This window comes from Dipodomys merriami, unplaced genomic scaffold (assembly GCF_024711535.1).
Source record: "Dipodomys merriami isolate MVZ:Mamm:240054 unplaced genomic scaffold, mDipMer1.0.p SCAF_112, whole genome shotgun sequence".
NCBI lineage: Eukaryota > Metazoa > Chordata > Mammalia > Rodentia > Heteromyidae > Dipodomys > Dipodomys merriami.
Window position 1 is genome coordinate 2,221,868 of NW_027202405.1, and position 25,200 is coordinate 2,247,067.

General features: G+C 35.1%; 1 long non-coding RNA gene across 1 annotated transcript; it reads left to right on the forward strand.

The window, feature by feature from the left end:
• The first annotated feature begins 2,252 nt into the window (after positions 1 to 2,252).
• On the forward strand, positions 2,253 to 24,775 carry LOC138822536 (uncharacterized). Its single transcript, XR_011370544.1, has 4 exons — positions 2,253 to 2,388; positions 14,327 to 14,407; positions 24,180 to 24,262; positions 24,658 to 24,775. It is a non-coding gene; the product is annotated as an uncharacterized lncRNA (long non-coding RNA).
• The last annotated feature ends 425 nt before the right edge of the window (positions 24,776 to 25,200 follow it).

Sequence of the window (25,200 nt, forward strand, 5' to 3'; positions counted from 1 at the left end):
GATCAGGAAGCAGTAATAGATGCTATTCTGATGCCTTAAAGCAATATGGTCTCCTGTCAAGAGGAAGGGAACATGTGGGCAGAAAGCAAGACTCTTGACTTTGTTGACTGGAAGCTAAGATCCACCTCTGGTCAGCAGCTGGCCAGACAATGGAAACCTCAATATAACCTTGAAGAGATAAGGTTTTCCAATAGTTCATGTGGAAGTTTTCTCCAGACCTTAGTATATAACTTTTGGACATTTTCTCAGTTCTACTTTATCTAGAATTACCAAGTGCAAAATCAAGGAAGAAGAATGATGGGGAGGGTTCATTATCAAGATGCATTGTGTCCATAAATGAACATGTTAAAAAAAAAAAACCTGTTTTAAAAACGAATTGATGCCCCAAAGAAGGAAGTGCAAGTACCAGGTTAGCTAAATGGCAGTCTTAGATAAAAATTTGGAGTAGTCAACAACTTAATTTGAATTTCTGAAACTCTGAAGGAAAACCATACTCCAGGTCACTTCTGGACTTCTGAAATACAGAAATGAAAAGAGAATATACGAGAATGTTTTTTTGTGTGTCTCCTTTTTTTTTTCTTGTCAAGGTGATATACAGAGGAGTTTCAGTTACGTAAGTAAGGATGTAATTACATTTCTTTCTTTTTTATTTTCTTTGTTGGTCAAGGAGCTTGAACTCTGGGCCTGGGCACTGTCCCTCAGCTCTTTAGCTCAAGGCTAGCACTCTACCACTTGAGCCACAGCGTCACTTCTGGTTTTTTGAATAGTTTATTGAAGATTAGAGTCTGGTGGACTTTCCTGCCTGGGCTGGCTTTGAACCGTGATCTTCAGATCTCAGCCTCCTGAGTAGCTAGGATTACAGGCATGAGCCACCAGCGCCCAGCTGTGATTACATTTCTTGTCAACCTTGTTACCTCTTCCCTCAGTTTTCTCCTACTTTCCCTCCCCCAATCCCCACAAGCTATACAGATCGTTTCCAACATATTGTCTTGTCTATTGTCTCCTGTATATCTTTGTTGCCTTGGTTTCCCCCTTGTCCTTTGTCTCACCATTCTGTTGTTCCCTCTCCCTTCCCTAATTCTAATAAATGTATATACAATACCAGGGTACCAAAATCAAATACAGTAACAACACAGTATATACCAAAGGGGAAGAACATACAAAAGAAACAAAAGAATCACATAGTACATTAAAAACAACAAAGAAAAAGCTCTTGTGTCCATGTCTTGGAGTTCATTTTCCTTAGGATCATCTTATATGGTTATATGTACATAAATATTGAGCTATTCTGTTCATCTGCTAAGATTATCCTAGATGTATACTAATTATTGCAAATAAGGGAAACCATGGGACCTATGTTTCTTTGGGTCCGGCTTATTTCACTTGATAGGAAGCACAGAATTCCCATGTAATATACATATATACCACATTTCTTGATCCATTTATCTACTGAAGGGCATCTGGGTTGGTTTCATATCTTAGCTATGGTGAATTATGCTGCGATAAATATAGTTGTGCTGGTAGCTTTAGTATGGCCTTGTTTGTGATCATTTGGGTAAATGCCCCAAAGCGGGATTGCTGGGTCATAAGGGAGCTCTATGTGGAGTCTTTTGAGGAACCTCCATACTATTGAACAAGTTTACACTCCCACCAACAATGCAGTAACATTCCCTTTTCACCACAGCCCTTCCAGCATCTGTTGTTATTAGATTTCTTGATTATAGCCATTCTAACTGGGTGCAGTGGAATCTCAATGTTGTTTTGATTTGCATTTCTATTATGGCCAGTGAAGTTGAGCATTTCTTCATGTGTCTATTGGCCATTCTTATTTTTTCTTCAGAGAAGTCTCTCTTTAAGTCTTTAGGCCACTTCTTAATGGGATAGTTGTTTCTTTGAGGGTTTGTTTTTGGGGGTTTAATTTTTTGAGTTCTAAGTATATTTTAGATATGAAGCCTTTGTCCATTATATGGCTAGTGAAGATAATCTCCCAATGTGTAGGCTTTCTATTGATCTTGCTATCTCTGTCCTTTGTTATGCAGAAGCTCCGCAGTTTCATGAAATTCCATTTGTCCAAGCCCTAAAGGAGCCACCAAGAGACAGAAAGAAACAGAAAAACATTAAACACAGTGGAAACATCTCTTTTGATAAGATTGTCAACATTGACGGGCAGATGTAGCACCAATCTTTAGCCAGAGATGGTTCTGGAACCATTAGGAAGTTCCTTAATGTGTGAGGTTAATGTTGATGGCCACCCGCCTCATGACATCAACAGTGGTGCGCTGGAATGCCTGGCTAGTTAAGAAGCACAAGAAAAACGCTTCCAATTAAAGAACATTTGACAACAATAATAACAACAAAAAGGATTTGGATTTGCTCCAGTACACAGAGGTATGAGAAATGAAATTCCCAGAATTTGATTTCATATACAACTTTTCACTCTGACATGTTTTCCTTAAAAACAAAACAAAACAAAACAAAAAACAGAATTGACAGAGCTTGAAATGAACTGATGCTGCTTACAGTCACAAAATGTGTGTTTTGTTCTTTAAAAATTCAGGGTGGGGAATGCAAGAATTTTCTATTCACAAGAAACAAATCCAGCTAGGTGTGGTAACATACATCTATAATCCAAGCTACTCAGGAGGTGGAGACAGGAGGATTAGGTGTTTGAGCATAGAAAAATAAATACAAATAAAAATATTTCAGAAGGAAAAAATGAAAAGAAGATTCAACCCCCAATATCCAATGCAGTATGACAAAACCTACAGCCTTGCTAGACTCTGCCAACATTATTATGAATAAACTTTATTTTCTAACAATTGTATTTTTTATAATGAGTAGATAAATTGGAATTTAGCAAATAATGGAATGAACTCACATACTACTGTACACATACTTTTCCTACCTGTTGCTCTTATTTTTCCAGGTTTGGACATTGAAAACTCTCTTAGTTCATTAATACACCTGTCTGACAAACTCTCATCAATTTTGAGCAATTTGTTTTCTCCCGTTACATGATGTTCTAGTTGCTTGAGATTCCTTCCTTCCTTCCTTCCTTCCTTCCTTCCTTCCTTCCTTCCTTCCTTCCTTCCTTCCTTCCTTCCTTCCTTCCTTCCTTCCTTCCTCCCTTCTTTCCTCCCTCCCTCCCTCAGACCAGCCATTGTTGGTTTTTGTTGTTGTTGTTGTTTTTCTTTTTATGTTTTCTCAGTTGTGGGCTTGAACTCTGGGTTTGGGTGCTGTCTCTGACCTCTTCAAATCAAGGACAGTACTCTTCCATTTTGAGCCACAGCACCATTTCCGGTTTTCTGGTGGCTACTTGGAGAAAAGTATCATAAGAACTTTCATGCCTGGTCCGGCTTTAAACCACAGTCCTCAAATCTCAGCCTCCTGAGTAGCTAGGATTATAGATGTGAGCCACAGATGCCCAGCTCTGTTTTGTTTGTTTGTTTTGTTTGTTTTTAGAAATCCTTGACCTCTTTTATCAGAGATAAAGATATAGGTATTAGGCTGCCAAGCATTAACCAGGACTTACTTAGGTCATCACCTACTCCTCATCCACTTCAGTTAAATTTGTTTTTCATATATTTGACGTGTAGCTAGATCTCCTATCACACTCTTATTTTTTCATTGGGTCCCCAAACTCCTAATATTTTTCAAATTTATATACTTAAAAATTCAATTTTTAGCCAGGCTCTGGTGGCTCACGCTTGTAATCTGAGCTATACAGGAGGCTGAGATCTGAGGATCGAGGTTCAAAGCTAGCCCCAGCAGGAAAAATCCATGAGACTCTGATCTCCAATAAACCACCCAGAAACTGGAAGTGGAGCTGTGGCTCAAGTGATAGAGCACTAGCCTTGAGCTGAAAAGCTGACAGATAGCACTGAGGCCCAGAGTTCAAGCCCATGACCGACCAAAAAAAAAAATCAGTTTTTGTGCAGTAAATGTTTCAGGTTTTGACAAATGCAAAGTATTATGTATGCATTGCTTCATTTCACAATGTGAATTCCATTGCCATAAAACAATCCCCTGTGAGTCCTTCCTTGTCCTCCTGAAACTTTGATGTGTCAGAAACTCTTTCCCTGTTTCCAGATTTGTCCTTTTCTGAATATTATGTAATTTTAATACTAAAGCATATAGCTTCCTCAGTCCTACTTCTATACTTTCAAATTGCACTGAAAATGATGATATGTGTTTTGTTGGTATAATAGCTCCTTTCTTTACATCTCTGAATAAGAATTAATTTCATGAATGTACCTTAGCTGTTTCCCTAATCACCTATTCAAAGACATTTTGGTTGCTTCCTGTTTGGGGTGATTATAAATAGCTGTTATATGTAGTTTGGGGCTGGTTTTGGTCATGACTTTTCAAGTCAATACCATATGAATATTATTGGGTAATACGGCAAGAATATGCTATAGAATTACTCAGAGTTGTCACTTTGTATGACTACATGCAATAAATAGCATTCCTGATATTTCATCCACATCAAAAATTCATGTAACTTTGATGTATCTTTTGTCTCAGATGTGTCTTCATTTATCTGTTAAGATCCTTGAGGATTCTTTATCCTTCAAAGGCATTTATGATATGAGTTGAATTAAGTCTTCAATGTGGGGGTTTACATTAATGTTATTTGGTTTTCACCCTCACACACACCAGGATAATATATATGTAAAACACACAACAAATCATAAGCAGGGAGAAAAAGTATTCTGTAGCATATGCGATAAAAATTGAGCAAAACTAGACTACAACTCACCAGAAAAATATGCTTAAAATTGGAGTATTTACCTAGTAAGATACAAACATTTCTTTTAAACATTTACAACTACCCACACTGATATGAGAAGAATGAAACTCTCTTATAAGCAATTATTAAACTCTTGTCATGGTACTTTTGTTGACTTGTCTAAACAGGTTTCTGTATCATTGCTATTGGAAACACAAAGGGATAACAAATTAATGCCACCCTTACATATGGGTGTTTGGCATTCTCAAAAACAAAAAAAAATGTTCATATGTGATCATTTTTCAAATAAGCAAACTCTTTTTGGAATTGACCCTGAAGGCAAAATTTCAGCTACTCTAAGCAGGCACACAATGATTTGTTGTACTTTGTGAATTCACAAAAATAGAAGAGTAAAGTAATAAAATAATAGAAAGATGAATTATTAGTGACAGTTGTGAAAATATACAAAAGGCATCAAGAGAATTGATAACTACAATAGTGATATTTCAACGAAAGAATGATGAAAGACTAACATTTTAATACTTGGGTCATAAAGAACTGTTACTTAGAGAAGACAAAAACCTGTCCAGAAAACTAACCTCCTTGTCTACAACCTAAAAAGCTATCCTGTCAGAGATAGCCAGATTGCTATCTCTAAGAGCAATGCAAGAATGTGAATAATAACTTCCATAACAAATAACCTCCTATGTCTGAATATTGTTAATAGCACAGAGCTGTCCCTGCCTTCAACTTAGGACCAACCACAGAAATTCAAATATACATCCACTTCTAACTAATTGTATAGGATGTTCTGCTTCTAGTTAATCCACCTGCTGATTCCTCATGACAACAAACTTCAAGAGAGGAATTCTGGAGTCTTCTTCACTTGCTTCCACTATAAAACTTTCCTATTCTTCTACCAGCTTCCTAGTGCTGGATAAAACACAAGTGATGATGTGATAGGACAGTCAGAATAAACACCCTGTGGTTTTGTCATTTGGATAATCTTCATTTCATTCCAGATTGCTAAACTCTAGTCATACATTCATGTTATACATTCATGTTAGAAATTCTTTGAAAAAAGGAACTTCAAGTTTTGATAATCTCAGAAAATGAAAGTCAGTGAAATCGGCTAGAAGAAGAGTTTAAAGTTGAATGTTTCAGTTCATACATTTCTTCTCTCAGTTTTGCCAATACGGAAATCAGAGATTGATTGTGAAATCAGAGATTTAATATTGAAATGTTCAATACATTTTTTTCTAACTGCTTCTAGAATTCAGGTAACCTGGTATGTAATCCTCAACCAGAAGGATTATGCTACAATGAATTGGAAAAATAATTGTCTCAACTGGAAAAGCCACAATGTGGACACCAAATTCCTTAATTATTAAGGCCCCTTACAATCAGTCTACAGTAAAGCACTGTACTGCAAAAAACACCTTTTATACAACAATAAGTACATGAGCAAAATTTATAAGAAAAAATTTCAGCTTGTTTCTCAATATGAATGCACAAGTATCATGAATAATTTCAGGAAGGGTTTTAACATGAAAGGAAATTACAAAAGTATACAAAAATATCTGAACAAGATACATTGTGTGTATGTTACTTTTCTTTTTACTCTCACCTTTTACTAAACAATAATAAGCATTCTTACATGCTCATTCCTTTTTTGATGGACGGTCACAAGCTGATACTTAAAAAATGTGATGGAAAGTAAAGAAGTTATCTAATAGAATAATCTGGAAATTTCAGAAGTAGAACCACTTTATATAAATGAAACTTAGATCTCTGGAATCTTTTTCCTGATAATAGTAGAAATTAACCAAGAGGATACCCAAGTTATTTGTTTGCATATCCTTTCCAATATGTTCATACAACATAAAATCATTGAGATGTATATTTTTCATTATCACTTGAAAAAATGCAAGTTCTATGTATTTAAACATTTTAAGTAGTGTGCAAGTAGACATAAATGTATTAATTGAATTTAGGGGAGAACTCAAATAGTGTAATTCCATTAGAGAGGCACAATCATAGTTCAACAAAATAAATGCTGGGAAATAGGTAATTGAAAGGTTGGGTAGAGGAAAGGGGGCTAGATGAATTAAGAGAAGGGAGGAATAATGCAGTCAAAAATTCAATAGGCATCCTACAAACTTAAGAAAAGTGAGGCAAAGAGTGGGTTGAACGGGATGGGCAAGCATGTTGAAAGGGGTGGCTATAATCATGAAGTGTTAAAGAGGGTAGCATTCTATTCATGATCTGCTTTTTTCAGATGTGAGCTGCTTTGTATAACTAGTTAAAGATAATAAAAATATTCAACACCTTTGGTAAGATAATTATGCACAGCAATCATTATATAAAATATATCCAAGGCAATATAAATACCATTGCAAGTGATAACCAGCCACTTCTACTTAAAATGTTAAAAAGCATGCTCTTTTAATGTTGCAAAGTATTATACATTTTTCCTTTGAACTTATATTTACATTCAACTTTCCTCGAAGAATTGTCTCCCAAGTTAATAAATTTAATACTTAAAAGTTATTTATTGATTGTCCTACTTTTCTTTGATGATGTATACAATTGATATTCTCCATGCTTTAGTTCCTGCGCAATTAAAATCCATGTTCAAATATTCTCTGAAGTTTTAACTTCTATTTTTAATTTTTTCTATTATATTTAAATAATTGTACAAAAGAGTTGCCATTATATTATGAGTATAATACATCTTCATCAATGTCACCCTTTTCAAACTTTCTCACCCATCTCTCCCCTACCTCCATTACCTCCTTCATAATTTTGTAGGATATACACTGAAGCCTCGTCTGCATTTTCTCCTCTTGTCCTCTGTACTTGTCTATTCTTTGCCCTTGACCCTATCCCAGCCCTCTCAAGTACCTTCTTCCTGATGTTCTACTGTACTGAACTTCGATTTAGGCTTTCTAATGAATTGTACTCTTTGAGATCTCTCCTGAATATACTTTATTTTAGCTAACACATTTGTATACACTTGCATACCACCCAACATCTTCACTTAAGAGTTTATATGTCTTCTCAAATGATGAAGTATGCCAATAGACATATGAAGAAATGCTGAACACCTGTGGCCATAAAGGAAATGCAAATCAAAACTACACTGAGGTTCCATCTCACCCTATTTAAAATGATTATTATCAGGAAAACAAACAATAAGATACATAATTGGTAAGAATGTAAACTTGTTCAACCAGTCTAGAAAGCAGTCTGGTGTTTCTCCCCCCTCCAAAAATAAACATAGAGCTACCTTATGATCCAACAGTTCTACTCCTGGTCATTTACCCAAAAGATTACAATCCGGGATACAGAAGAGCCACAGTCATGTTTATTGCAGTACTATTCATAAGAATGAAGATTTAGGGCTGGGAAGGTGGCTCAGAGATAGAGTGCTTGCCTTGCATTGATGAGACCCTGGGTTCTATTCCTCAGCACCACATAGGTAGAAAAAGATGGATGTGGATCAAGTGGTAGAGTGCTATCCTTGAGCTGAAGAGCCGAGGGACAGTGCCCAGGCCCAGAGTTCAAGCCCCACAACCGACAAAAAGAAAATGAAGATATGGAATCAGCCAAGGTGCTCCTCAATGGATAAATGGATGAAGAATATGTAGCATATACATAGAATAGAATTTTACTGATCCTTTAGAAAGAATATTGTACCAGTATTAAAGAAATGGAAAAACTTGGAAAAATTTGGGTTAGATAAGTAAGTCAGGTCCAGAGAGAGAAAGGATCCATATTTTCCTGTAACTTCTATTAACTAACTGTTGATTCTATGAGAAAATACTTACAATAATAATTACAGAGTAAATGGCTTTTTTCACAATTAAAAAATGTTGTTAAGCCAAGACTAGAACATGACCAGCAATTAAAAAGTCTGCTTATCCTCAATGTAACTATTATCCTAACTTCATATTGAAGATGAACTTTACTTACATTTGGATTTCATACAAATTAAGTCAGAGGTTTTGCTCCTTTTATCCTGGCTTCTTTTGCTCAATATTGTGCTTGTAAAAAATACAGATACATTATATACCATAATTGCATATGGTGATTGGTCATTTCTTTCCAGTGCTCTTATATTTTGCTATAAGTATGATTTATTTTCCTGTTCTACTTCTACTCTTTCTATTCTATTGAAGTGTTGAAGTATAATATTCTATAGGTTTTGATCGGGATCATGAAGTGTTTGCTAGAGTACTTCCCTTAGTGAGCCTTGAGCTCCAAATTTTGTTTTGTGACTAGAATCTGATGAAATGCCCATTCCAGCATCAGTATATTCTTCCTAGCTCATACCTAATACTGTTCAAGTTTCTGTGAGTTGAAAATCAGTATACTAATAAAATTAATTTCCTAGAATTAGTTTTTTAGAAGCTACTGCTGCTTGACATATCCCTCTTCTCCAGTTTCTGCTGTCATTGTACCCATAATCTTCATCTTTCTCTCCTCCTCTAGCTCTATGAAATGCTGGTTTCTCAGCATGTACAAGAACTAGTCCCTAGCTGATGCTTAGGATAGGTGGTAGGAAAAGTAGCTGACAGCAGAAGAGCTGAAGAATTTGCTCACTTCTCTTTAGTTCTCTTTTGTTTCTCAATCAGGATACTGGCTTCTTAAAGTACTCTTTGGAAATTCCACTGTATTTGTAACAATTTTTTGGTGATATTTGAATTTTTTCATTTTTATTGTTTTTCCAAGGGAAATTTGCTGCAATCTTATCATTGTGCTGTAGAAAAGTCTATCACCATTTTAACTTTTTCGTATAGAATAAGCTGTCCATAACATACATGTAAAAATAAATTTGAACAGAACCACAGGTTTTGAAAGTGAACACACCCTTTGTTTTAAGAATCCAGAAAAGGAAAACAGGAAATACTAATATTCTTGTGATTTTTCAACCTTTCCTACAGCGCCTGATTTCTGGAGTTCTAACACTACAGATTATTTTGCATAGTGTTGACTTTTATATATAGGAAATCATCAGTGATGCATAGGAAATAAATTTTTGGTGAGATGATGTCCTTCACTTAATGTTATATTTTTCAAGAAATCTTTTCATTTTGATGATGTTAACATTCGTTTATTTTATAAATTTGGTGAATTAATTGATTCTCAAACTCTAAACCACCTATAAATTCCAAGAATAACCATCATTTATGACAATTGTCCATAACCTATTTCTCTCTATATTACCATAATATATTATATATGACCATATATGTATAATCATAATACATATCAGTATAGACTATATATGTATGCTCATAATACATATCAATATACTGAGTTTTAGCATTGTTTTAAGAATTATTACTCATAACTATGAGGGTTTTTTTATTGTGAAAAATACTGTACAGAGGGGTTACAATTACATGGGCAAGATAAAAAGTATATTTCTTATCAAGCATTGTAGCCTCCTCCTTTGTTTCCGCTTCCCATCCCTTCCCATCCTCCCCCCGCCCCCCCACCCACTCCCGCTCCAAAGTTGTAAAGTTCGTTTTCCACATAACGACTTATAAGGTTCCCTTCTGTCCACATCCCCTCCAGCATCTGTTGTTATTAGAGTTCTTGATTTTTGCCATTCTAACTGGGGTGAGTGGTATCTCAATGTTGTTTTGATTTGCATTTCTTTTATGGCTAGGGAAGTTGAGCATTTCTTCATGTGTCTATTGGCCATCCTTCTTTCCTCTTCAGAGAAGTTTCTCTTTAACTTTTTAGCCCACTTGTTTATTGGGCAGTTGTTTCTTTGAAGATTTGTTGTTGGGGGATTTAATTTTTTGAGTTCAAGGTATATTTTAGATATGAGACTCTTGTCCATTGTATGGCTAGTGAAGATCTTCTTCCAAACCGTGGGCTTTCTATTGATCTTTCTAGCTATGTCATTTGCCATGCAGAAGCTCTGCAATTTCTTGCAATCCCATTTTTCCAACCTTTCTTTGATTTGTTGTGTTTCTGGGTCTTTATTAAGAAAATTTCTTCCTGTGCCAAGGAGATCTAGGGTTTCTCCTATTCCATCCTGTAATGTTTTCAGAGTGTCTGCTTTGACTCCGAGGTCTTTGATCCATTTGGAGTATTTAACCAATTTTGTCAGCACCATTTACTGAAGAGGCTGTCTTTCTTCCATTCTATTTTTTTAGCTCCCTGATCGAAGATTAGATGGCTATAGGTCTGTAGGTTCATTTCTGGGTTTTCAGTTCTCTTCCATTGGTCCTGAGGTCTGTTCTTGTGCCAGTACCAAGCTGTATTGATTACTATGGCTTTATAGTAGAGTTTGAAATTTGGTATTGATATTCCTATGAGAGTTATTTATTGTGTATTTTTTGAAGTTTTTTCTTTCTAAATTTTAATATGCATTTTTATCTGAATCTGTATTATATTATTTCTTTAATTTTTGTGATGTGTGTGTCATTTTCCCCATTATTTCTATTTTAGTTATATACTGATATAATGCATCTGTGAATTATTATAGTTTAATATAATACTGAACACTTTTGTTTCTCTATTACAGTGATTTTAAGACTTCATTAACAATTAAGAGATTAGTAGGCAAAAAATGTATCATATACTTACATAATTATATGCTGTTCATCCTTTAAAAAATAGAGCTTTAAATGAGGTTTTTTCATCCATGCAACTTATTTGTACTTAGTGTCTTACTGCTCTAATTTCATATATATTTGAAAGTCTACAAGATAGTTTTATAATTCTCTCTCTCTCTCTCTCTCTCTCTCTCTCTCTCTCTCACACACACACACACACACACACACACACACACATACTTGCCCATCCAACTTGTTCCTTCCTTCATATCTTTCTCTCCCTCTGAAATTACTCTTTTTCTGCTATAACAACAATGTTTGATCTCTTAGCTCCCTTAATGAATTATTCCAAGTTTCCTATGCTTTTACTTTCTAGGGTAGTGGTAATTTTGTAGCATATTATGGATATGTTTCTATCTGTTGAGATTCCATCAACTTCTCTGATTTCACCTTTATTTTCTTGAAGGTAATATATCTTTATTTTTAAGATATTGTCAAAATTTTCTCTAGTACTGGATGGAGTACAGAATATTTCCAAAGTCACTAGATTGGGCTTTCATTCTTTATATATGTTACATAAATTAATTCTTCACTAATGAGGAAAATTTTATTCTATATATTTCTTTTTTTTTTGGTGGGGGTGGGGGTCCGGTCGTGGGGCCTGAACTCTGGGCCTGGGCGCTGTCCCTCAGTTCTTCAGCTCAAGGCTAGTGCTCTACCACTGAAGCCACAGCGCCACTTCCGGCTTTTTGTTTTCTTTTTGTTTATGTGCTGAGGAATCGAACCCAGGGCCTCATGCATGCAAGGCAAGCGCTGTACCACTGAGCCACCTTCCCAGCCCTATTCTATATATTTCATAGGTGGGTAGTTTTGGACAAAAAAGGTTAATCATACAAGTACACAAACTGAAATTATTATCTGTGCTTTTCAGATTTTAATTGCCAATGTTTTCCAGTGTATAACATGAAATTTGCAGGCAAATTTTAGTGCATTATTATGACAGGAGTACAATGTATATAATTAATCAGCAACTGAAAAATCGCACTTAAAGTTTAAATTTGATTTATAACCTATATAATAAGAACCCCCATGTATTAAGATTCAGAGAAAATATTTGCTTTTGATTCTCCCAAAATTAATATGGTTATTAATTTCTTACAATTTTCCTGGAAGATGTCAGGTTCAATTATATAATCAAATAGCCTTTAGATCTTGTTTGAGATACCCATTTCCACTATGCACCAGAATACTCAGTGCATTTTAAAAGGAAAAATGATACTTTTTCTCATTTCACTATTTATATACAAGAAATGTATAGGTGAATCAAATCACTTCCAAATACTGAATAATTGCAATTGCTTATTAGGCTAATGTAATTTACTTTAGATTTTATTTATTTGTAGTGGTTCATAAATCTTTCCATTGCCTTAGGATTCAAGAAACTCATTCCAAGTTTATACTGAGGAACATTAAATCCACAATAATAATCATTATTGCAGAATGAATTCTGTAATAATCTTTATGTACTATTCTTACAGAGATTAATTCTGCCAGAAAAATAATTGCTGAAATGTCTTTTGGTGTATGTTTCTATTTCTTCTTAGAACACCAAGTCATGAATATTTGCTTTATAAGGCTGTGAGAAACTTCTGATAGACAAAAGTCCAATATTAAAGTGAATTAGAGAATCTAGCAAATTAAGGTTTTTTCCTATTGTTTAAATTTGTAATAGATTGAAACGTGTGAATGTCTGTCCTCTTTTAGTCCATCATTATCATTAAAATAAAACATATGTATATGTGGCAATAAAGGAACGATAGCTATTAGTTTTGGTGTTCTTATGGAACACTATTTTCTTTATCAGATAGCTTCACTTGGTAAAAATGAAGCCCACATTTCAGGAGGAAAAATGTATAGTATATTTTAAGAGTAATTTATAGACATAGTTTAAAGTCAAATTACCTATATTACCTGAAAGTTGTTTAAGTTATTATTATTGTAATGCTTCCTACATTTCTAAAAAACTATATATTTATACAGTTAAACAACACAAAATGAATGAAAATTTCTAAGTCACATGTAAGCAAAACTAAAACTAGTAATATTTTAGTTAAGGGTTAACTTGGTGTAATTAATGTTGTTGCTAAACTGGAACTGCTGCTCAATATGAGTCATGCATGTTAGCAGAAGTCTGTGTGAGGTGGTGAATTCCTGGCAGCATCCCTAGAGAACAATAATGAAACACACCAATGTTTTTCTGTAGTGGAACTATTAACAAAATATTTGCACCATGTTCTGGCAGCATTGTCTTCCAATAGCAAGATGAATAATCTGTATATTATATTACCTTGTTTATTTTCCTTTTAGTTTACTACAAAGTCATCTCATCTGGCACCAAGAAAAATATACATAAGAACATAAAAATAATCATTGAAACTAAAAAGCAAATAATAGTTATCTTCCAATGCCTTTCTAGATTAAATTTAGATTTAATAGTTATTTTCATTATGATGAGAAATCAAGAAACACTGTTCTAAGTTAATGGCCATGGAAGGTGAGAGATGGTATTTTGATCAATTCATCAGCCTAAAGGGACTGACTGAAATTCAGCTACATCTTATTTTTTAATCATCTTGGCAGTCTATCTGTGATCAATTCTCACTAATTAATTCAGTGGTTCTTTCTTGATTAATTAATATATTAATAACAGATGCTTCATAATCTTAAAAGTCCAAATATTATCAGATATATTACATATATTATCCTCAATGTCTTACTTTTGTTTTAAAAATAATTCCAGATATCAGTGTATTGGGGAGCTTTTTATCATATTTTGTAGGTATATTTTCTTAACATTTGGTCTGTCTGTCTATGTCTTTTTCTCTGTCTCTCTGACAATACTGTCCTTGGCAATGTGTCTCCCTGACTCTCTGAAAATACTGGGAAATTCATATTAACAGATGAGTCTCTACCATTTTTAGTCATGCCCCAAATCCTTTTGCTTTTTGTACTTGTTTTACAGATAGACTCTCAACCTTTTTCCTTGGCCTGCCTGGGATGATAAATCACCTGTTTCTAACCTCTCTCAGAGCTGGTGTTACAGGTAAGCCCAAAAAATGTCTTCTTTATCTTAACCTTTGGAAGATTAAAAGTATTAAACATATCTTCCCCACAGCTTGTGGACTATATTTTCCAATTTCTTTATAGTATCTTTTGAATAACAGAGATTAATTTTTAATTAAAACAATTTACATTTAAAACTTTAGATAATCTAAGCAGTCTTGTATATATCTTTTTAGTGTATTCTTCATTACTTCTTTATCAAAATACTTTTTATTCATAGCAAACTAAAATTAAATTTCACATTTATGATGTTAATACATTTACATTTCGTTCTTATATAAATTCCTCTCATTGATTGTATTCTTATACCCTGCAATTCACATATGAAAGCCATAATCTCTAGTACTTCAGCATATGAGTATCTTTAGGAAATATGTCCTTAAATAGATATTCATAGTTAAAAAGATTATATAGATTGGGCTCATATTCAACATACCTGGTATTTTTGTCAGGAGAGAAAATTTTGGCATGAGCAACAGAGGGAAGGTCAGGGGAAGGTCAGTGGGATCACAGTGAGAACATGAGTAATGACAAACTGGTAAAAGCTTCAGAAGATCTATATCTGTTGACAATATGATCTTAAACTTCCAGCTTCCAAAAATATTTTAAAAATTAAGTGTTATTCAATTCATCATCGTTTATGATAGTGAACTGATTGACAATACATGATTTCATCTGGTTTTCCCTACCAAAATCCCAAGTTCTAGAGCCAGTTTCATTTCTTTTCTGATAGTTCTGCCCCATATCTTTGTCAATAATTCAAGTTTCCACTATTACATGGTTCATATCTGACCACCAATACTGTTTCATCCTACTTAACTCCATGCTGTTGTAGTTAGTATAGCTTGGAAAAGAAATAAGCAAATCTGATATGCATTCAGAAGAAAATTATTTAATAATAGCAACTGAAAGGTACAAATGAAAGCAGATAATCTTGAATTTATTTAAGAAAAATAATTTCCCACCTCCCTTAAAATTCATCTTTCAAGAAAAATGTGAATTGAAATGACAATAAATAAGACATATATTCTAAAATATATTTCAAAGGAGAGATGTAATCCCTGCATACAAGTTTGTATTACCCTGGCGAATGAACCGTAAATTGTACTTCAAATGGGTATACTGAGGAGTGCATCACTTGACCTTTATCTTTGGCAATACTGCAGGTCCCACCTTTATTAAACATTTTGACATGTTTGTTGCTGTTACTCCCTCTTTCTTCAGGGGGATCTAATGAACAAGAACACCCCTAGTACAGGTCAGGCTTCTCCCTCAATGAAAACATGACATTCTGTCTAGCCAATGCTCAGATCCTAACATGAAGAAAGTCATCCATGCTCAGGAAAGGACATTGTCCATTTATTTGTCTTCTGGCTGCCTCTAGAATCAAAGTTATAATTTTCTGTGTGTTTTCTTTATTTCCCTTGAATGTATGTGAATGTATTTTAGAAGTAAGTTCATGGCTATATAGGGTGGGCTGTGGTGGATGTAATGAGAGCAATAATATATTCTACCCAGTTCTGTACTCAACAGCTTCCAGAATTGGTCACAAAACAGGCCATAGATCTATAGGAATTTTGTGCTCCCTGAGGTTTGTAAATTAAGCCTATTTAAAAAAAATAGTGTCTTTTGGTGTTGAGCTCTAATTTTATTCAACAGTGGTCTGAGAGGATACAGGGAAATATTTCAATATTTCTTAATTTACATAGATTTTCTTTGTGCCCTAAAATGTGACCTATTTTAGAGAATGATCTATGTGCTGCCAAGAACAACGTATATTCTGGTGTTTCTGGGTGTAATATTCTGTAGATGTCTGTTAAGTCTAGTTGGTCTATGCAATTGCTAAGTTCGGAAGTTTCTCTGTTAATTTTTTGCCATGTTGATCATACCATTGACAGTGGTGTGTTAAAGTCACCAATGACCATGTTTGAATCTATGTGTGTTTTTAGTGTAAGTAGTATTTGTTTGATGAAGGTAGGTTTTCTGGCATTTGATGTATAAATACTTAGGGTTGTTATATCCTCCTATAGGAACAATCCTTTTATTAGTATGTAATGATCTTCTTTGTGTCTTCTCATTAGTTTTAATTTGAAGTCTATTTTATATGATATTAGGATTGCAATTCCCTGAAAATATTAGAGTAAGCAATAGGAGAAAAACTAGTGCTCCTTGTCACAGGTCAAAATTTTATTAGGCTGGGAAGGTGGCTCAGAGGTAGAGCGCTTGCCTTGCATGCACAAGGCCCTGGGTTCGATTCCTCAGCACCACATAAGCAAAAAGAAAAAAGCCAGAAGTGGCGCTGTGGCTCATGTGGTAGAGCGCTAGCCTTGAGCTGAAGAGCTGAGGGACAGCACCCAGGCCCAGAGTTCAGGCCCCAGGACCAGACCCCCTCTCCCCCCACAAAAAAAAAGAAACTGTTTGGGGCTGGGAAGCTGGCTTAGTGGGAGAGCGCTTGCCTTGCATGCCTGAGGCCCTGGGTTCGATTCCTCAGCACCACATAAGAAAAAAGCCGGAAGTGGTGCTGTAGCTCAAGTGGTAGAGTGCTAGCCTTGAGCTGAAGAGCTAAGGGACAGCGCCCAGGCCCAGAGTTCAGGCCCCACGACCGGACCCCAAAAAAATACAAAATTTTATTAATAAAGACACAAAAACACAACAAAAGGTTGGACAAATGAGATTGCATTAAACTGCAGAGCTTCTGTGTGACAAAGGTCATAGCTAGCAAGATCAATGGAAAGTCCACAGATTGGGAGAAGATCTGCACTAGCCACACAACAGACAAGGGTTTCATATCTAACATATATCTACAGCTCAATAAATCCCCCCAAAACAAACCCTCAAAGAAACAGCCACTCCATTAAAAAGATTTAAAGAGAGAGTTTTCTGAAGAGGAAATATGAATGGCCAAGAGATACATAAAGAAATACCTAACATTTCTGGCCATAAAAGAATTACAAATCAAAACAACACTGAGATTTCACATTATACCAGTTAGAATGGCTATTATCAAGAAAACTAATAATAACAGATGCTGGTGTGGATGTGGCCAAAGCTATTATACTGCTGTGAGAGTGCCACCAATAGTATGTTCAACCACTCTGGAAAGCAGTATGGAGATTCTTCAAAAGACTACACATAGAGTCCCCCTATGACCCAGCAATCCCACTCCTGGGCATTTACCCAAATGACCACAAACAAGACCATACTAAAGCTACCACCACAACCATGTTCATTGCAGCATTATTTACCACATTTAACACATGAAACCAAGCCAGATGTCCCTCAGTAAAGGAATAGATCAAAAAGTTGTGGTATATATACACAATGGAGTGCTATGATTTCATCAGAAAAAATGACACTGCCCATTCATTCATAAGGAAATGGAAAGACTTGGAAAAATTATTTGAAGCCAAACCCAAAGAAAAGTAGGTTACATTGAATCCCTCAATTTTAAGAACTAGAATATATATAAGATATTCTTAACAGAGAATCTCAATCACCCAATTACTTAGTTCATAGGACCATGTACAATGAAACATATCAACATGAACCCTAAGATATGGAAACAAGAGGTTCTTGCTTTGTCATGTATGTAGTTTTTTCATTTCTCTTAGCTTTCTGTACCTTGTGTTTTGTATATAAGATTATTAGATCAATGGAAAGGAAAGGGAATCACAGAAACAGCAAGACAAAAGATGAACTAATGCCACATTGATACTCACTTTTCACTATGTTGGATATGACCCTTACAAACTGGCCGGGGGTGGGGGGGGAGTGGAATTGGCAGGGGTAAGCAGAAGAAAATGAAGGACGGGGTAACAGTGTTTAAAAACAAATGTACTCATTACCATATTTATGTAACTATATGTAACTGTAACACACACCCCCGCCCCCTCCCTCATCACTGTTTCAATTAAAAAAATAGTAATTTATAAATAAACAATTGATGAATGGGTTTATTCTTCACAACAAGTATACCTCATTCTTAATTTCAGATGTTATGAAAAATTGCAAACAAAAAATTTTGGAAGTGACAACTTAGCAAATTTGTGTTAAAGAACAGATTATAAACAAGATACAGTAAAGCCACCAGCACAACTATGTTCACTGAAGCACTATTCATTATAGCCAAGGTATAAAATCAGTCCAGATGCCCCACAATAGACAAATAGATCAAGAAAATGTGACATATATACAAAATGGAATTTTAGTCATCCATTAGAAAGAATGGTATTGTATCATTGAGATGGAATTGAACAATCATTCCATTGAATGTAATGGAAAGACTTGGCAGTTATGTTAAGGGAAGTATATGGGGTTTAGAGAAACAAAAGATCCACGTTTTCCTTATATGTAGAAGCTAGATTTAGCTTACACCTTTGTAAGTAAATACTTTGGGTGGGAGCAATTATTTTAACTGAAAAGGTTAGATTCCATAGTGATCTCAAATAATGTAATTCCTTAGAAAGGCAAAATCAAAGTTCAGCAAAAAAAAATACCAGGAAGCATGTACTCAAACAGGGTAGGGTAGTGTTATGAGGGAAGGGATAGACAAATGAAAGGAAAAGCAGGGGAAAATGCAGACAAGAATCCAATATATATCCTATAAAATTAAGAAGAGTGAGAAAAGAGGTAGCAGAGGGATTAGTGGGAATGTTGAAAGAGGTGACATTAATCAAAATATACTGAATTCATAAACTGTTTTGTTAAATGATAACTCCTTTGTACAACTACTTAAAGATAATGAAACATGTTTAAAAAATTTAAAAATGAACAAATTAAAAAATCTTAATTCTCCAGAACTTCTCATTAATCTTTTCATTCTTTCTCTGGATTATTTAACTTGAACTCTCTCAAGGCATTTACTGTGAGATAAAAGCAATAATGTTTGGTTGTTCAGCTTTTCCCCTCTGCAGCTACTGCATTTATTGGGTTTGTGGCTTCGCATGGTTAGTTATTAGATTAGGAAGCTCCACTGGGTTTTGCACACCTCTTTGTCTTTACATATTTGTCCCTCTGGCAGGGACAGCTTAAAGGTTTTAAACTTTGCAAAATTCTTTATTTCAGTGAAGTTGTCTTATCTGCCCAGAGTTATGAACATCCTATGCATTCAGAATGTTTTTGTTTGGAAATAGAAGAACATTAATTTTGCTCCTTGTCTTCTGTATTCTTAAGTAATAAACTTAAAACATCAAGTATCTAACAATTTTAACAAGGGAAAAAACTATTTGATCAGGTTTTGCATATATAGACAACTCTACAAAAGCATAGTGTCACTTCAATAGAGTGAGAAAGTTGTAGACTATTCTTCTGAAGCTATAAAAAATTACAGATCTCATTAACCTATATATATAATCTCATCCTTGAATTTCCTTGACATATAAATAGCAAAACTCTTACTCTGGTTCTATAGTATCAACAAAATTTTTCCTTTGAATAAATTAGTAATGTATGGGATGCTTACAGTAGCATCCACACAATTGATTGATTTGTAAGTCATAAAATAGGACTGTAGAGTGTAACAGATAATTACACCTTAAAGCAGGTGTGTACACATTTTTTATTTAGTATGATTGGTCTAGTATTGTGTCTAGTATGCATTATCACTCAAACATAGATAAGCAAACCTCTAGTTGCTGGAACTTTTGGGTTCAGTTGATAAATTTTTGTCTAGCTGGCTTATTTGTTGGTGAAAATGTGTTATTGAAGTCACCCACTATCATTGTATTGAATTTTGGGAGGGGGTCGGTCGTGGGGCTTGAACTCTGGGCTTGGGCTCTGTCCACGAGCTCTTCAGCTCAAGGCGAGCACTCTACCGCTTGAGCCACAGCGCCACTTCCTGTTTTCTAGTGGTTTTTATTGAAGATAAGTGTCTCACGGACTTTCCTGCCCTCCCCCTGCTGGCTTTGAACTGTGATCCTCAGATCTCAGCTTCCTGAGTAGCTAGGATAACAGGCATGAGCCACCGGTGCCTTACTGATTGTGTTGAATTCTATCTGTGGTTTTCTGTACTATAGTGTTTGCTTTATGAAATTGGTGCATGAGAGTTTAAGGCATATATCTTTGCAAGTGTTATATCCTCTGTTGGATTACTTCATTTATCAGCATTAAGTTACCTTCTTTGTCTTTTCTGACTAATTTTGTTTGAAATCTGCTTTGTCAGAAATGAGTAAATCCAATGTGGGGGTGGGTCCAAGGGAAGAGGGATAGACAAATGAAGAAAAAGGGGGACTGATGCAATAAAGAATTCATTATAGATACCACAAAAATTAAGAAAAGTACAGGGAGAGGCAGGAGGAAGGGGATAAGAATATTGAAGTGTGATCAAGATGCATTGTATTAAAAACTGCTTTGTTAAATGGCACCTCCTTTATACAACTACTTAAAGACAATAAAAAGTTTAAAGGTAATTTTTAAAAATGTAATAATCATAAAAAGAATCTTCTGCAGGGTTGGGTTAGTAGTCATACATTCCTTTGGTTTGTGTTTGTTATAGGACTTTTTATTTTTCCTTTGATATGATGGATAGATTTGCTGGTCACATTAATCTGGTTGTAGTTATTTCCTTTTAGAGCTTGAAATACATCATTCCATATCCTTTAGGCTTTTATATTCTATGGAGAAATCTTCTCTAATTCTGATGCGTTTGTCCTGGAGAAAAATGCTCCACTGGCCCATCTTTTGGGCCTGCAGGGGTAGCAAATATCAAAGGCTAGGGCTATATCCAGAATGCACTAGAGAGTAGGTGACTAAACAGAGCACTAGTTTAGAATGCAGAGGGAAAATTCAAAGATTCAGTCATCATTTCACCTGCTGGGCTCATTCCTTTCAGACCCTAATCAGCAGGCAAATAAATTCTGCTGCGGGGGGGAAAAACTTGGGTAAATGTCCTATCAATCAGCGCTCTCGGTTTTGTTAGGTAACAACTCTGCTATGACTAGTAGTGAGACTTAGCACTTTGTCATCTCTAGGCTAAGAGTTCTGTTTCCACAGTGATGCTTAGAAAATGGGACTTGGTCCTTATCACAGATGATAGGGCAGGCACCTCCACAGTCTTCACTGCCATGGGCTTTTTGCCACTTAAATTTCTCAGTAAGCCATGTCACAAGTTTTCCCTTCCATGACCCAATTCATACATGTCTTCCTTGCAGATCCAGACATGATGGTAAGACATTCCAGACTCTCTAAGCCATGATTTCTTGTTGGCTTCAGGTTAATAGAGTAGTTTTGTTTCAAACAGTAAGACACCACACAGTTTTTTGCCTAGACATAACACTGAGATTTGGAGAGTGTCAAGGTATCTTTCTTCTCCAATGCTAGTTGTCATGTGGTAGTCATCATCACATTGAATCACTGCACAGAGTTTCAGGCTCGCTGATAATGTGGGCTTTCCTGTGGCTAGGTCTGCTAGTTCTGGACTACTATGTTCAGCTTCCTGTTGCTCTCTGGGATACAGGGTTGGAGTTGCAGGGAATTTCTTATGTTTGTGATCTTTCTGTTTTTCCATACATTTCAACAGTCCTCTCACCCCTTTCATAATTCCTGTTATTCATTCTCTCTTTTTCTCTCTTCAGAATACAATCTCTCCTCTGATATACTGATTGTTCTCCTTCACAGAATCAGGTGGACAAAGCTTCTAATCTGCCACCTTGTGAATGAAGCCAGGCAGTTCCATAAATCTGGAGTACAGATACTCTATATGTATGACCTCATTGATATATGTTTTAAATGCAGAATGTTGGAATAGTAATTTTTAGAATCTCCTGGAGAGCTAGCTTAGGACCCAGTTCCAGGTCAATTAAAATGAAAATCTCTGTGGGTTAGGGCTCAAGATTCAGGATTATATCTGAATTCCCTAAAATTCTAAAATTCAGTCATTTGAAGAACACTTCATTATGGGAATTAGTGCAAAAGCACCACCTTGTTTAAAATGCAGTGGAAATCCTAGTCAGTTTGTGAGATGCTTATAAAGATAGGTCTCTTTCTATATATACACATAGGTGTGTATATATTCAGTAGTACATATATATGCATATATGTGTATATATCTATACATATATGTATGTATATATTTGCATGTTTATATACAGATACACATTTGCATGTATGTTTATATACATATATCCCAGCCAGCATCAATACTTTATTTCACCCACAACCTTTGTCTTGTTCCCAAACTTATTCTATCTTTGACTCTGATCCTGCAATGAAATGGTATATGGGTTGGGACATATTGTGTTTTACATAGTGTCATGAGTCTTTTGAAATTCTGTGGCTAGTAACCTTAAGTGATTCAAAGTGGCGTTAAATCACTAGTTTGTTCAGCGTAAATGGAAGTAAGATGGAAGTAATGCTCATTGGTTGCAAATGTCATTGCTAATGAACACAGGTAGAGCTGGCAGAGGCTGACAAATGCATTTCTATTTTGTAAAGTATTGAATTATTCTAAGTGAACTTGGAGACTGTTTCATAGCAGAATTCACTGCTGTTAGTGTCATATATATTGTGTGTTCTGCATATAATTTCCTATCACTGCAAGTGATGTGTAATGTCTATTTAAGATAACAATAAAAACGCACAAGGAGAGTAGAGTCTCACAGGCATAGCAGAACTTTCTTGGCATGCAAATCACAACTTATCTTCATTGGCAATAGACATGGCTGACTGAACCATCAAAGAGTATCAGTTTCAATACGAAACTTTCAAATTGAAAGCCTAAGTTAAAGTAAAGGGATGTGATGCTCACATGAGATCTTTCTCTTATTAAGAAAAGTCTGCTTTTTTTCTTAGTGAAGAAATAATTCTTGGAGTTAGGCTTATTTTGAACTACTAATTTTTATATTACTAGTTTCCTTCTGATTATTTTTATGTATCAATTAGACTTTTTAGCATCAGGAAGTTCTCCAGGACTGGTCATTATTATTTTCATATACTTTTCCAACCAGGCACATTGTCTTTACTTCACGACATCCTTATTTCATGCAACCTTTGATGCAAAGAACAAGTAAATAGGCACACAGGAACTATGAAGACCTGGCTAGGTACCTATGTACATATTGAATCTATTTGGAAATGTAAAACCTAATGAATTTTCATCCTGACTGAAATATTTGATTATTCACTTGCCTTTACATTGGCATTTAAACATTTCAGTTATTGCCACAGCTCATTAGAATGTAAACAAACACCAAGGATTGAATTAGCATATTCAGGCCTGATTAAGTCAAAATTAGTTTGGACAGATTTCATTGCAGCTGGCAGCTTCTCTTCTGAGATGATAACAATGTATAGCAGATCAAAGAGATTCTGTAATTCCTAAAATCTTGCTGTGGCTTTGTAACAGTACTGGACATACACATATGTGGATACACAAGGTGGACATAAACAATGCTCCTGGATGATGGATTGCTCTTGTTTCACTACAGAATCATTGGGCTACACCTGCTTCCCATGGAAAATCAGTAGTAAACCATCTGTGACCATATGACAGCACTGAACTTTATGAATTTAGTCAAGCTCTCTCAAAGAACAGGCCTGGGGATAATTATTCCAAATAACACAAATATTGAGAACAAAATAGAGCATTCTAATAATTTTTCACCATCAAAAGACCCAGAGCTTTTAGCAAGTTTATTGTTATTGAACATAAATCTGATTCTGACATCATTTTATCTATGCTTTGCTATATAAAGTATGCAAAATTCGTAGGTTTGCTCATTCTTATATCTTAACCTTGCTATCTTTTTTTTCTTTAGATTAAAAAAATATCCTATCCACCTGAAATGAATTCAGAAACCATTTTCCTACTTTTGGGAGAGTTATGGCGAAAGCAAAATAGGTAAGAGCATTGGCAGGTACATAGCTATTTGTATACTATCTATCATCTGTCTGTCTATCTATCTATCTATCTATCTATCTATCTATCTATCTATCTATCTATCTATCTATCTATCATCTGTCTGTCTGTCTGTCTGGTTTATCTATCTATCAATATATCTTTTAGGAGACTAATGGGAAAAACAAAATAGGTAAATGCATTGGCAAGTACATCACTATTTGTATACCATCTATTTAAAATCTATCTGCCTATCTATCTATCTATCTATCTATCTATCTATCTATCTATCTATCATCTAACTTTTTTCCTTGTTTGAACTCAGAGCCTTATACTTGCTCCTTGGCATTCTGCTCTGTGAACTATTACTCTAGCCTTGCATTTTATTTATTTTGCAGATTAAATTTCCTGGTCCTTTCTGTCTGGTCTGGCTTTGAATTGAATTGCTTGGGATTATTGGTGTGAACCACCAGCTTTTGACAGAGATAAATATATGAATTGCCTATGATGTCGGAATAATGTGGGAAAGAAAAAAATACACATATTATCAAAATACCGCATTTGTATCAGTCACATTAACATATTTCATTGTTCTATTTTTAGCAGAGGTGAAAATAAACAGTTGTAAGTTTTATGTATTGTGCCTTCTTAAGCTTTTCCAGGAAAAGTTTTGATGTTCAAAAGTTAAGTAAATGTTGAAATGTCCGAAAATGAATAGCTAAACTTGCAGAATTGAAAGGACCAAGTACAATCCGTCAAATGTGTCTTCAACAGGAATGAGCTGTCACTTCAGTGGGCCCTGTTGCCACACGAGGCCATTCAACATCAGTTCCTGGGTGTTATTTCTTTTCACCTGCAGTAGGCAAATACTCTCGCCATTATATATTTGACAAATCTACACAAGCCGCATGCTACAAAGAAGACAGAAGTCAGAGGTTGCT